The following is an 11,384-nucleotide window of genomic DNA, read 5'->3' on the forward strand; positions in this document are numbered from 1 at the left end:
GAAGAACAATAGCAAGAAAAGTGATGAAAATGTATCACTGCATTCAGAAAAGTGAGATCAAACCCAACGTGTCTGTTTTTCAAAACAAAGATCCGCACAATTCATCACTAATTATTAACGAACAAAAATGGGATTAGAAGAAAAATATCCATTATAGTAAAAATTTTAAAATGAGCATCATCCCTTCAGAGGGGTGTCTATAATTTCAAACAGCAGAGTATTTTCCACTGTGTGTGTGTAGAAATCGACATGAACCACCAAGTACACGCTTCCAAAATAGAGGAAAGCTTGACTTTATACACAGATATCTCCTCTGCTGAAAACCCTAAATATGTTTGGGAATTAGTTTCAAGTGAGTTTGCTCTAATATTCCAATAATTCATTTCATTTTCTATCCTAGTTAGAGAGAATAGAGGGAAAAATGCCCATTTCCCTACCCCCCGCCACAGGAGGGATTGGACCCTTGCACAAAGGCAGATGTGGAGCTAATGATCTGCAAGAATTCTTGTGGTGAAAGAGCTGCTCTAGCTTCTCTCGCTGCCATCTCCTCACCTCAACTTCCTCATCCAGTGCAAACAAGTAGACTCACCATCCACAGAATTTGTTCTCAAATTTGTAAAAGATTTTATCTTGGCTCTTCTAATTCTTCATCTTCATTTTTGCTTTTCTTTTCACAATTTTTTCCATTTCTGAAAATTAAGTCTCCACCATTACATTTGGGAAAACGACCTCAACCAGAGAAAAATAAAACAATACCAATAATGTCTTGTTTACTTCACTTTCTGTTAAATAGTTTGGTTTCCTTTTAGAGATACTGCTGGTTCATTACACTCTTATTTTATTTACCAATATAGATTACTAATGCATCATTTTTACTGAATAGTTTCAGTTAACTGCTCATTTCTTGGAAAAAAAATAACCATTTACTGCTGCTTAGCTAAGTGGTATTCCAGGACTTTTGTGGAGGCTTTTATTGTTTTCATTTTGTTTCAAATGTTAAGTTTGTGAGGTAGAACCTATTCTCATTTTATAGGTTAGGAAATGAGAACTAAAGGGGCTGGGTGATTTTACCTACCTAACTAGTAAGTTCCAGAATTGGGATTTAAGCAGATGTCTATGTCTTACCATTCCACCAAGCAGCCAATCTCCGTGGGAACATTAGACAATCCCGTATCCAAGTCCTTCAATAGCACCCTAGTTGTCCATACAAAATATTTTCAGGTCCTGGTTTTTCAACTTTTTAAAATTTATTTTACTTATAGGAATTAAAGAACTTAAAGATTTTAAGCAAAGGATTTAAAAGATTGTTGTCTGCATTTTATTATTGCAAATCAAACTTTTACTAACTAGATTTTGTTCATTAACTTGAGAGAACCATGGAATTAGCTCTAACCAGTCCCATAAGATACAAAATTACAGGTCGTGTACTTACCTCTGCTATAGACAAATTCTTGATGTAACATCTTGGCTTGGAGGAGCTCCAGTGGTGCAATCGTTTATCGCACGGTACTTACACACCTTGTCTTGGAGCTTTCTCAAGAACCCCATGCCCGTAGCAAAAAATCAGCTATCACGGGCACAACCAGACTAACTGAGGCCCATATTGCCATTGTTAAAATTCCCAAAAGAATACGAAGGATGTCTGATTGCTGGCCAATTAAGAAGAGGGCTTGAGCATCTCAGACCAACCACAGACAAGCAAAAGAGCTGAACGCATTCTTTCAGCCCTAAGATTAATCTCTAAAGCTCCTCACTCTTAACTACTCAGCAAGTCAGGAATTGATAACTACATGCACTCCTCACTCTTCCCTTGGTAAGCGAATACAAATTGGAGTCTGTTTCTTCTTTTACCAACATGGAGTCTGTCAATGATTGGTTAAAGAGACACTAGGTGAACAGTCCCAAGTTTGTGAATTCTATTACACTCTGAAGGCTTTTCAGAAACACCAAAGTGGAGTTAGTAAATGGAGGAAATAATTTATATTCTCACAGTTCTTGCTTTCTAAATAATATTTCCATTCATATTCTTTCCAACACCATAAATACAACTATACTTAACTTGTACCTTCTTATGGAGATTTGAGCCTTTGGTCTCATTTCTCAATAAAGTCGCACTTTACATAGATGCTGAGTATATCTTGGACATATAAATCTGCAACTGCCATTCCATTCCTTAAACATTTTTAGTTGTTTCCCTTCAGCTGTACTAATAATTTTTTTAAAACGTTTCTAAGTGTTTCAAAAATTCCACCAATGTTTCACTACAATTTTTATTTTAAATAGTTATAACTCTCTGTCTTACAAAGTCAAGTGTAAGTTAATAGTTTTTATTTTTAACCCCTTGGAATTGGTGTCAGATCAGAGCAGGCCACCAGAAAGCTGCTCATGATGCCTAGGTGAACAGGGCACTAAAACCTTCCTAAAAACAAGCACCAACTTACAATGCCAATAAGGTTGGGTTTCTGCAAATGACAATTTATGTCAGCAGGAAAAAATATATATATAATACATATAAATACTTTAGCATTCTAAATGACAATAAACAAGAAAACAGAACAAAAACTGATTTGCATGAGTTGAGCAAACTAGGTTAGTATTTTTTTCTTAGCTGGCACAGGCATAAGTACAGAGAACAACTTAGTCCTGCAGCAAATTAATGTAAATCATTTACTTGTTTTGAATTTTTTTGAAGATTTATTTATTTTAATTGGAAAGGCAGATTTGCAGAGAAAAGAAGATATAGAGAGAAAGATCTTCTTTCCACTAGTGCACTCCCCAAGTAGCTGCAACAGCCAGAGCTGAGCTGATCCGAAGCCAGGAACCAAGAGCTTCTTCTGGGTCTCCCATGAAGGAGTCCCAAGGTTTTGGGCCATCCTCGACTGCTTTCCCAGGCCACAAGCAGGGAGTTGGATGGGAAGAGGAGCAACTGGGACACAAATCAGCATTCATTTGGGACTTTAGCACATGCAATGCAAGGGTTTTAGTCATTAGGCCACCCCTCCAGCCTATAGTTTAAAATTATTATTTTTCTTAGCTTGCCCGGTGTCATCAGCTGAAACCTGAAAAACCTGGCTTCATTGTCACATCTGCCCCAGGCTTTCAGCAATGCTCTCCTGTCCTCCCACCTCATAGACACAGGAAAGACAAAGAAAAATCTATATCACCCATCTCCTTCCCATATCTCCAACCTAATCCAAGACACACATGGGTCTTTAATAATTACTAAAAAAAAAAAATGGGCAGGGGGAACACCCTGAATAATAAACATGAACATCATTGGAATGAAATAAGTAGGATCTAAAAATTCAGTTGTGCGATGTAGAAGTTATCTTGGAACAGGATATCTGTGGAATGCAGAGGCACTGACTCATTCTCCAAATAATATGAAATTTTGTCTGCTAGCACAGAACTTGAGAACAAGAGCTGGGCTGAGTATAGAAAGCAATCACTAGTTAATTCATATTTAAATGTGAGCTTTTGGGGATATTTCACTGTATGTGTTAAATTACATTGAATCATTTTGAAGTCAGTTACAACCCACCTAACATGACCCGCTCTCCCAAGGAAGGAAACTGCTATTATACAATTGCCTCAAGCTAAACAATGGCCTGGTATTCTCTGCTAAAAAAAAATCATCTAATACTTATTTCTCTAAATCTTAAACACTTACTATATTTTAAGACAATGTAATTGATATTAATTTTAGTCCTAATCTCACAGACTAACTACAGGCCACCCATATGGACTCAGACGTAGATTGCTTGAGATGTAAAAAACGCTTTTTTGAAAAAAACTGAGAATCCATATTTGCTACTTAATGTTTCTCTGTTACCTCAAATATAAAATTCAGGATAACATTAGAACATATAACAGGAAGATGACCAGAATAAATAAATGGAATCTGTAATGTGCTGTGAGTGTTGCCCAGTAAGTGTTTGGAATTGTGCTCATTTATTTTTTTACTTGTAAACTTGTGAACTCTGTGATTACTTAACTCCTGATTACTTGCTGAATTATTTTCTGTAGGGACGCTCAAGAAGCTGAAATGTAAAAGGTTCAAGGAATGAGCCCCTAAGAAGTTTAGTCCAATTTGATGGTAAGATACTGTCTTTCAGGAAGATGTTGTCCCACCAACGCAGGTGTTTCTCTTTGGCTGTTCTCCAGTCTTCAGGCCAAAGGCCAGTGTATCTATGAGACGACCAGCCTCCAATTGATCTGTTACTATCTCTGTCCATGTCTTGTTACTCTCTAAGGTGCTTGGAGGGAACAATGGTAGGCCGATGCTACATACAAGTTCCAGAGAAGCCCATTGAGCTATTTCTCCCCCGCAACTGGCTGACTGCAGTAGTCTAAGTTTCAAACATAATTTTTCCATTCTCTTCATCCACAGTGCTTGCTTGCCTTTCAATGCAGAAGTCTTAGGGACAAGATCCGCTTCTTATTCTCAAGGAAGCAGGGATGGTCCCAGGATGCCAGCACAGCTGAAAAAAAGACTGACTGGTGACTGTCTTACAAAGTAGTATGTTTACAGAGCTCTGGCTCAATTGTTCTTTCAGACAGCAGGTTGACTTCTCCTCTAATTTTGGAACTATAGAGTTCTGTTTGTTCATGTGCAGTGTTCAAACTGTTTTCTGTTCTCTGGTCAATTCTAATAGCTTCATATATTCCAATGATCAATCTCTATCTCTCTCTCTCTCCTCTCTCTCTCTTTCTTATATAAACAAATTCTGAATTTTTTACTGCCTAATAAATTCTTGGAATCTGAAACAGTATTTCCTGAAATAAAATTAACACTGTAGGTTCTTTTTTCATTGATAAACATTAAGAAAATATTTGAAGTCTATTGGTGAAATCCTACCCAATCCTTACCATTTCTATCTATGTACATAATGATTGATGTCGCCAAGTAACTGACATAATTGAATGCCTAAGAGTGTTTTCATGTTCTAAAATATTAGATTTGTAGGCACACACTGTTTGAACAAACCTCTGGATAAAGAGCAGCATGATGCACACTGTAAAATATGCTTGAACTCACTTATCATAGGGTTAAGATGTGATTTGAGCCCAACTAATCTCTTCAGCTTCATTTCTATCAGTGAAATGAAATTAAAAAAAAAAAAAACTGACACCTGATCAGCCCATTGTCCTCCATCTCTTTGGCACAATGCATAGTGTTCATGTCTGCTCACATTGCTTCTGACCCCTATTTTTTGAATCTGTTTAAGTGAATTTATGTTGCAGACTCCACTATTGGCAATAGTCCCTCCTCACATGCTTTTTTGGGCTGGGTTGATATTTGCTAATGTGATTCATGATGCCATAGACGGAACTTCCTCACTGTCTATGCTCTTGAGGGTCTATTGTTTTCTTCCTGTCAATCCCAATGGGAGATGAAATCCTTGAAGGTTTTGAAAACTACAGTACGTTACCCTTAATTGGGTTTCCATAAATGTTGATACATGATATGCACTTATTTGAAACAGGTAAAATAACCACTTTTACCAATAACCGTTATCTAATGTAAGACTTTTATGTATGGCAGTGTATGTGTATAAAATGAAACAAAAGGTAGGAATGTGGTATTATAGGTCAGAAACACAGAACCAAGGATATATACATTCCAAGATATATACATGTATTTCTCAAATGAATATTCATTTTATACACATACAGCTTGATTTCTATTTTTTAGGATAGCCTTAGCTATTTGTGGTCTTTTGTGATTCCAGATGAACATCTGTATCATCTTCTCTATTTCTGAGAAGAATGTTGTTGGGATTTTGATTGGGATTACCTTGAATCGGTATATTGCTTTTGGCAATATGGTCATTTTGATAATGTTGATCCTGCCAATCCAGGAACATGGTAAGTTTCTCCATTTTTCAAGGTCTTCTTCAATTTCCTTTTAAAATGATTTAGTTTTCATCATAGAGGTCTTTCACATATTTAGTTAGTTTAATTCCTAGGTATTTAAGATTCCTCTCCTCTATTTTAAGGGAGACTGTACTTACAATTTCTTTCTCATCTATGGAATTATTTGCGTACGCTAGTGCCATCAATTTGTGTTCATAAATCTAGTCTTTTCTTTTGACAACATTGTAAATTCAAATCCTATAGAAACAGTATTTGTCAGATGAAACAGGAGACCCAGGGAACTAAATCTGCAAGCATATATCAGATAATATTTCATAGACACAGATGTATCCCCTTCTATCTTCCCCTTGTTGCCCCTCCACCTTATTTTTTACAATAGCGTAATCCTTCAGCAAAAGTCACAACTCCATCACAGTAACTAACTTCAACACCTGTTCATGTTTTGTTTGTTCACTGGGTTTAAAAAGCTTTTGAAAAAAGATTTTACTTATAGGTGTGTAGTTACCAAGAAGTCAAAGTCCTTCATTGCCATATGCAGAAAGGTTAGTTAAAATTACTTGTTTACTTAGAAAATGGCAGACTAACTCATTGCACACATTAACATTTATAGTAACATTGAGCAATCTTGAAAAGTTGTTACTGTGTTTTGAGTATATTGCAGGGTTCATTTTAAATTGATGCATCTTTTCATATTTTACCACTGGAGTTAGCAGAGCAAGTTTTCCCACCAAGATACTTTGTGTAATACTTCTTTTTAAGAATTCGCAGTATTGATATTCATTTTCTGGTTTTTTTTTTAGTCATTGAGTTTTTATTTGATATGTTATTCTAATTAGAATAATTAATTAGTCCCCACAAATACATTTAGAATTAAATAAAAATTAATTTCTAAGAACCCTTGACATGTGTTTCTGTTTTCCAAAAATAATTCAAGATTAGTGTATTTCAACAGAAAATAGAAGCACTGAGTTCATGGAAATTGCAAGAGTGTAAAGAATAGTTCTACTCCGGGTAGCTTGTTTTCTTATTTAAGCTAAGAATGCATCTGCCTGGGGATAATCTCATTAAATGCAAAGAGCAAATTCATCATTAGCTCTTCTTGCCTATTAATCCTATTACAGTATCTATTTGTATTTCAATTTTTGGCCTTTGGAATTATTTTCAATTACTTGAAGGAGGGAGTAGTGGATGGGGAGAGGACAGCAAAAGAAAAAATTAAGACAGAAAGAGAGAGAGAAACAGAGAGACAGAGAGAGAACCAACTATCAACTGCTGGTTTAGTCTACAAATTCTCCCCAGTGTTGGGCTGGACCAGGATGAAGCTAGGAACTTGACCCAGGTCTCCCAGATGGTTGTCAGGGACTCAGTTACTTCAGCCATCACCTGCTGCCTGCTAGAGTCTGTATCAACAGGAAACTGGAAGCTGGAGCCAGAACTGGAACCCAGGTATGCTGTCTTGCAACATTAGGTGTTTTAGCTAGCGTGTTAACCATTAGACTGCCATCCATGGCCTCTGGAATGTGTAAATCAGCCTCTTTTCTATTTAGTCTATGTCAGGTAAATTTATTCCCACTTAAGACAGAGACAGTACTATGATCTGTGGCCTCAGATTGAAAGTATTTAGGAAACTCTGAGAGATCATATACCTGACCTTGGCCTCATTATTATTGAACTGAAGTAACCATATGTGACACAAGAGTTCATTTGGCTCCTTGTAGTCCCAACTGGCTTTGAAATAACACTCACTTCCTATCAGTGTTGGAAATATCATGCCTGAATCACCCTGAACCTTATGCAAACAGTCTTCCTTTTTCAAAACAAACCAACTCTCTTTCCTCCTTCCAAAAATAAAGTGTGATTTTATTGAACCCATTCAAGTTACTTGCCCATGACACAAATCCTATGATCTCAGGATAGATGATGCTGATTGGCTTCGTTGCTGCTATTAAAAGCCTTCAGATATCATTTTCTTACATGGCCTAAATTACTCCTTTGTCATGTTCTCTAGATACCATCAGATACTGCACACTGAAGAGGTGCATGGTTTAATCTACCTTGAATGAAACTCTCCTGGTGCTTTGATTCTATGTACACTTCTATTTATGTACTTTCTACTATATGAATCATTTCTGTCTGCTGGTTCCCGGATGAATCCTGTCTATCCTCTGTGAGTCAATCCCTTTTATTATTTTTTAAAATATTTTTCTATACTCTGCTCTTATTTGAACATCTCTTCTATTTATCCTCTCTTCTGTTAGTTTAAAAGACTTTACTTCCTTTGTTGCCTTTAACGACTCTAAGCATATTGTGGTCATTAAATGCACATTCATTTAATTAGTAATTAGATGTAAGAATTCATACTAATATGAGCTTGTTTGCACAAGAACAAATATGGAAAATGTCTTTATGCTCCAGCACCTGATTCTGTGTGATGCACATAAGAGAAATTAGCATTTATAGAGTATTTTGCAGGAAACAAAGCACAAAGTCATTTTGGGACTTTTCTTTCAGTGTTTCTTCTTTAATCAACATATTTTGAAATTTTTTCATTAATATAACTGTTAAAATCTATAAGCTATGTGTATTAAAATCCACTAGAAATAAAGACTGTATCTTCAACCTCTGTGTCATCCCAGACCTAACTTTAAAATAGGTCTCAAATGGACAGGTTTGGTATGTGTACGAATGCTGTACAAGGCCTCTGTTAAGATGCAGATTCTCTTACTTCCTCCATTAGTGCCTAGTCTGTAGATGTGCAGCGAGTCCCAAGTATCTGGATGTTTTTATGTGTAGATTACTTTGATCCATCTTTTGAATCCTACTGGCTAAATTCTTCTAATAAGATTTATTGAAAATAAATTAATTAACCTAACAGAGTTTTACTGGTTTTAGTACATTTGTTTTAAAGATATACACTAAACATCTTTTTCTCTTAAAATATATTTTAATTCCTATTTTTAGTAGACATACCACTCTGGCTTAAATCTCACAATGAAGCATTCCAGATGACCATAATTCAGGTTTTTTTTCTTTCGATGCTCCAAAGGAAAAGGAAATAGGCAATACAAAATATAAAAGTAGGAAAATGGGCCCGGTGCAGTGGCACAGTGGTTAAGGTCCTCGCCTTGCACACCCGGGATCCCATATGGGTACCGGTTCTAATCCCGGCAGCCCCGCTTCCCTTCCAGCTCCCTGCCCGTGGCCCGGGAAAGCAGTCAAGGATGGCCCAAAGCTTTGGGACCCTGCACCTGCGTGGGAGACCCGGAAGAGGCTCCTGGCTTCGGACCAGCATAGCATCGGCCCGTTGCGCTCACTTGGGGAGTGAATCATCGGATGGAAGATCTTCCTCTCTGTCTCTCCTCTCTGTATATCCGCCTTTCCAATAAACAAATAATAAAAATAAATCTTTTTTAAAAAGTAGGAAAACACATGGAATCCGAAAGTAAGCTAGTCTAGGAGGAGAAAGAAGCAGGCAGCAATTATTAATGAGTCCGGGCTCCTTGGATAAATGTTCTAAAATTAGATAGTGATTTTTGAATGACTGTGTGAGTATGCTAAGTGCCACCACAGGTTTTTCTGTTTACATTTTTATTTGTTCAAAGTAACAGGATTTGTATCCAAATAGCAGTAGACCCTTGCCTCTTTATTTTTATCTAAATAAAAGATAATTCAAGATGAATTCTCAAGAAAGAATAAAAGCTGTGTACACAGGGACTATATCTTTTTTCATTGTCTACTTGGAACTAGTAGTTGTGTTGCTGTCATAAAATCAGGAAAGAAATTGTGATAAGTTGGAAGAGATACATATGCTGCTGTTATCATTTTCCCAGCAAACCACCTGCCATGCAGTGCACTCACAGCAGCAATAGCTGCAGCAATTGATGGGCACTTCACATACACGTTGCCCTGAGCTGGATTCTTGTCAACATAAATATAAATCATTCCTCCACGTTTATTACATTCTTTGTCACATCATCCTTAATCTCTGTGTCCCAACCAACTTCTTCTATTTGAGGGTTAAACATGTTAGAGAGCTGGAAACACTGTTTCAAGTAGCTGTACAGAGGCAGCAGTAGCTAAAGTGGAAGCCTCAATCTGTTGGAAAAGTCTTGTTTGCAAATCTATGACAAAAGAGAATTCTGCCACAGCACCAAATGCCAAAGAACCGCTCGTTTGCCGTGTTTACTGTGCTGCTGGAGGAGTCTGCACACCTGTACCCTCTGCAAGTCTCGCCGTTAATTACAGATGACCAGTTGTTCCCAAGTCAATTCAGTCCTAAAGTTCATCACTAACCAAAAATGAACTAGCACGGGAAGGATCAGTACACCCAGTAAATGACCAACTTTCATTGGCCTTCCTGCTAATTCAAATCCATTCAGTTGCTCTAAAGATGTTTTGGCACATTCTGAATCAGAATATGTACTAAATCCATATCCTTTTGAACGACCTGTTTCACATTGTGTGCATTTTAAAAGGGTGGATTTTACAGCATATGAACAGTACCTCAATAAAACCACCATGAGAAAAAAAAAAGAAGCAAACATACTCTATCCAATGTGTATTCATAAATGAAATGTAAGAACAAATGACACAACTACATGCATATCTAGTTCATTTGAGTTATAGACCTCTGTGGAAGATATTATGTAAAGAACCCTTATGGGATTGAAGGGTTGCTACTCCAATTTTCTTTTGAATATCTCTGAACACTTTCTCAACCAGTTGTCAGTGGCGTTCACTTATTAAATGAGTTCATGTGCATTTTGATAAGTAGCAAGAAATGTATTTATCATACAGACAAGTCAAATATATACTCCCCCCCACCCCACACACACACACTATTTGGAGTATATTGTTGTCATGACTGTACGGAATTACAGAAACAGAAAAGCTCGTCAATTCTTCCTATAATTCAAAAACTGAATTTAATTTCTTAACACTTGCTGTTTTCTATGTTTCACCTGTTTTCTCTCTAGGTTTTGGGAGTGTTCGTATCTGTCTTCTTTTGCTTTTACCTTAACATTAACCAAAAATTTCAGAAGCCAATAATATTTCTTGTACCTTTATATATTGAGGGAATTTGAGGGGAATATATGGAGGGGAATTGAGCAGAAAGGATGTTTTCAGGAAAACACCAAGCAACCTTAACAGTCCTGTTTTGCTTTTAGGCAGCTTCATTGATGAAGAACGTGTGTGTGTGTGTGTGTGTGTGTGTGTGTGTGTGTGTGTGTGTGTGTGTCTCTGTGTGTGTGTGTGTGTCTCTGTGTGTGTGTGTGTGTGTGTGTGTGTGTGTGTGTGTGTGTGTGTGTGTGTCTCTGTGTGTGTGTGTCTGTGTGTGTGTGTATGAGAGAGAGAGCTGGAAAAGAGAAGTTGTAGATAAAAGGCTAGTCCAAGAGTTCGTTCGTTCCATGGTTGCTAACGTGCATCTGGAGAATGCCACAAAGTAAAGCTAAGAGATAGAGAAGACAGGGAAAGGAACATGCTAGATTTTGTATACCCTTGTTTTT

General features: G+C 37.0%; 1 pseudogene; it reads right to left on the reverse strand.

The window, feature by feature from the left end:
* Positions 1 to 9,603: 9,603 nt before the first annotated feature.
* LOC121148221 lies at positions 9,604 to 10,397 on the reverse strand (annotated as a pseudogene).
* Between the last annotated feature and the right edge of the window lie 987 nt (positions 10,398 to 11,384).

The sequence above is a fragment of the Ochotona curzoniae genome, unplaced genomic scaffold, assembly GCF_017591425.1.
Source record: "Ochotona curzoniae isolate NIBS_2020 unplaced genomic scaffold, NIBS_Ocur_1.0 scaffold_4683, whole genome shotgun sequence".
NCBI classification, from domain to species: Eukaryota; Metazoa; Chordata; class Mammalia; order Lagomorpha; family Ochotonidae; genus Ochotona; species Ochotona curzoniae.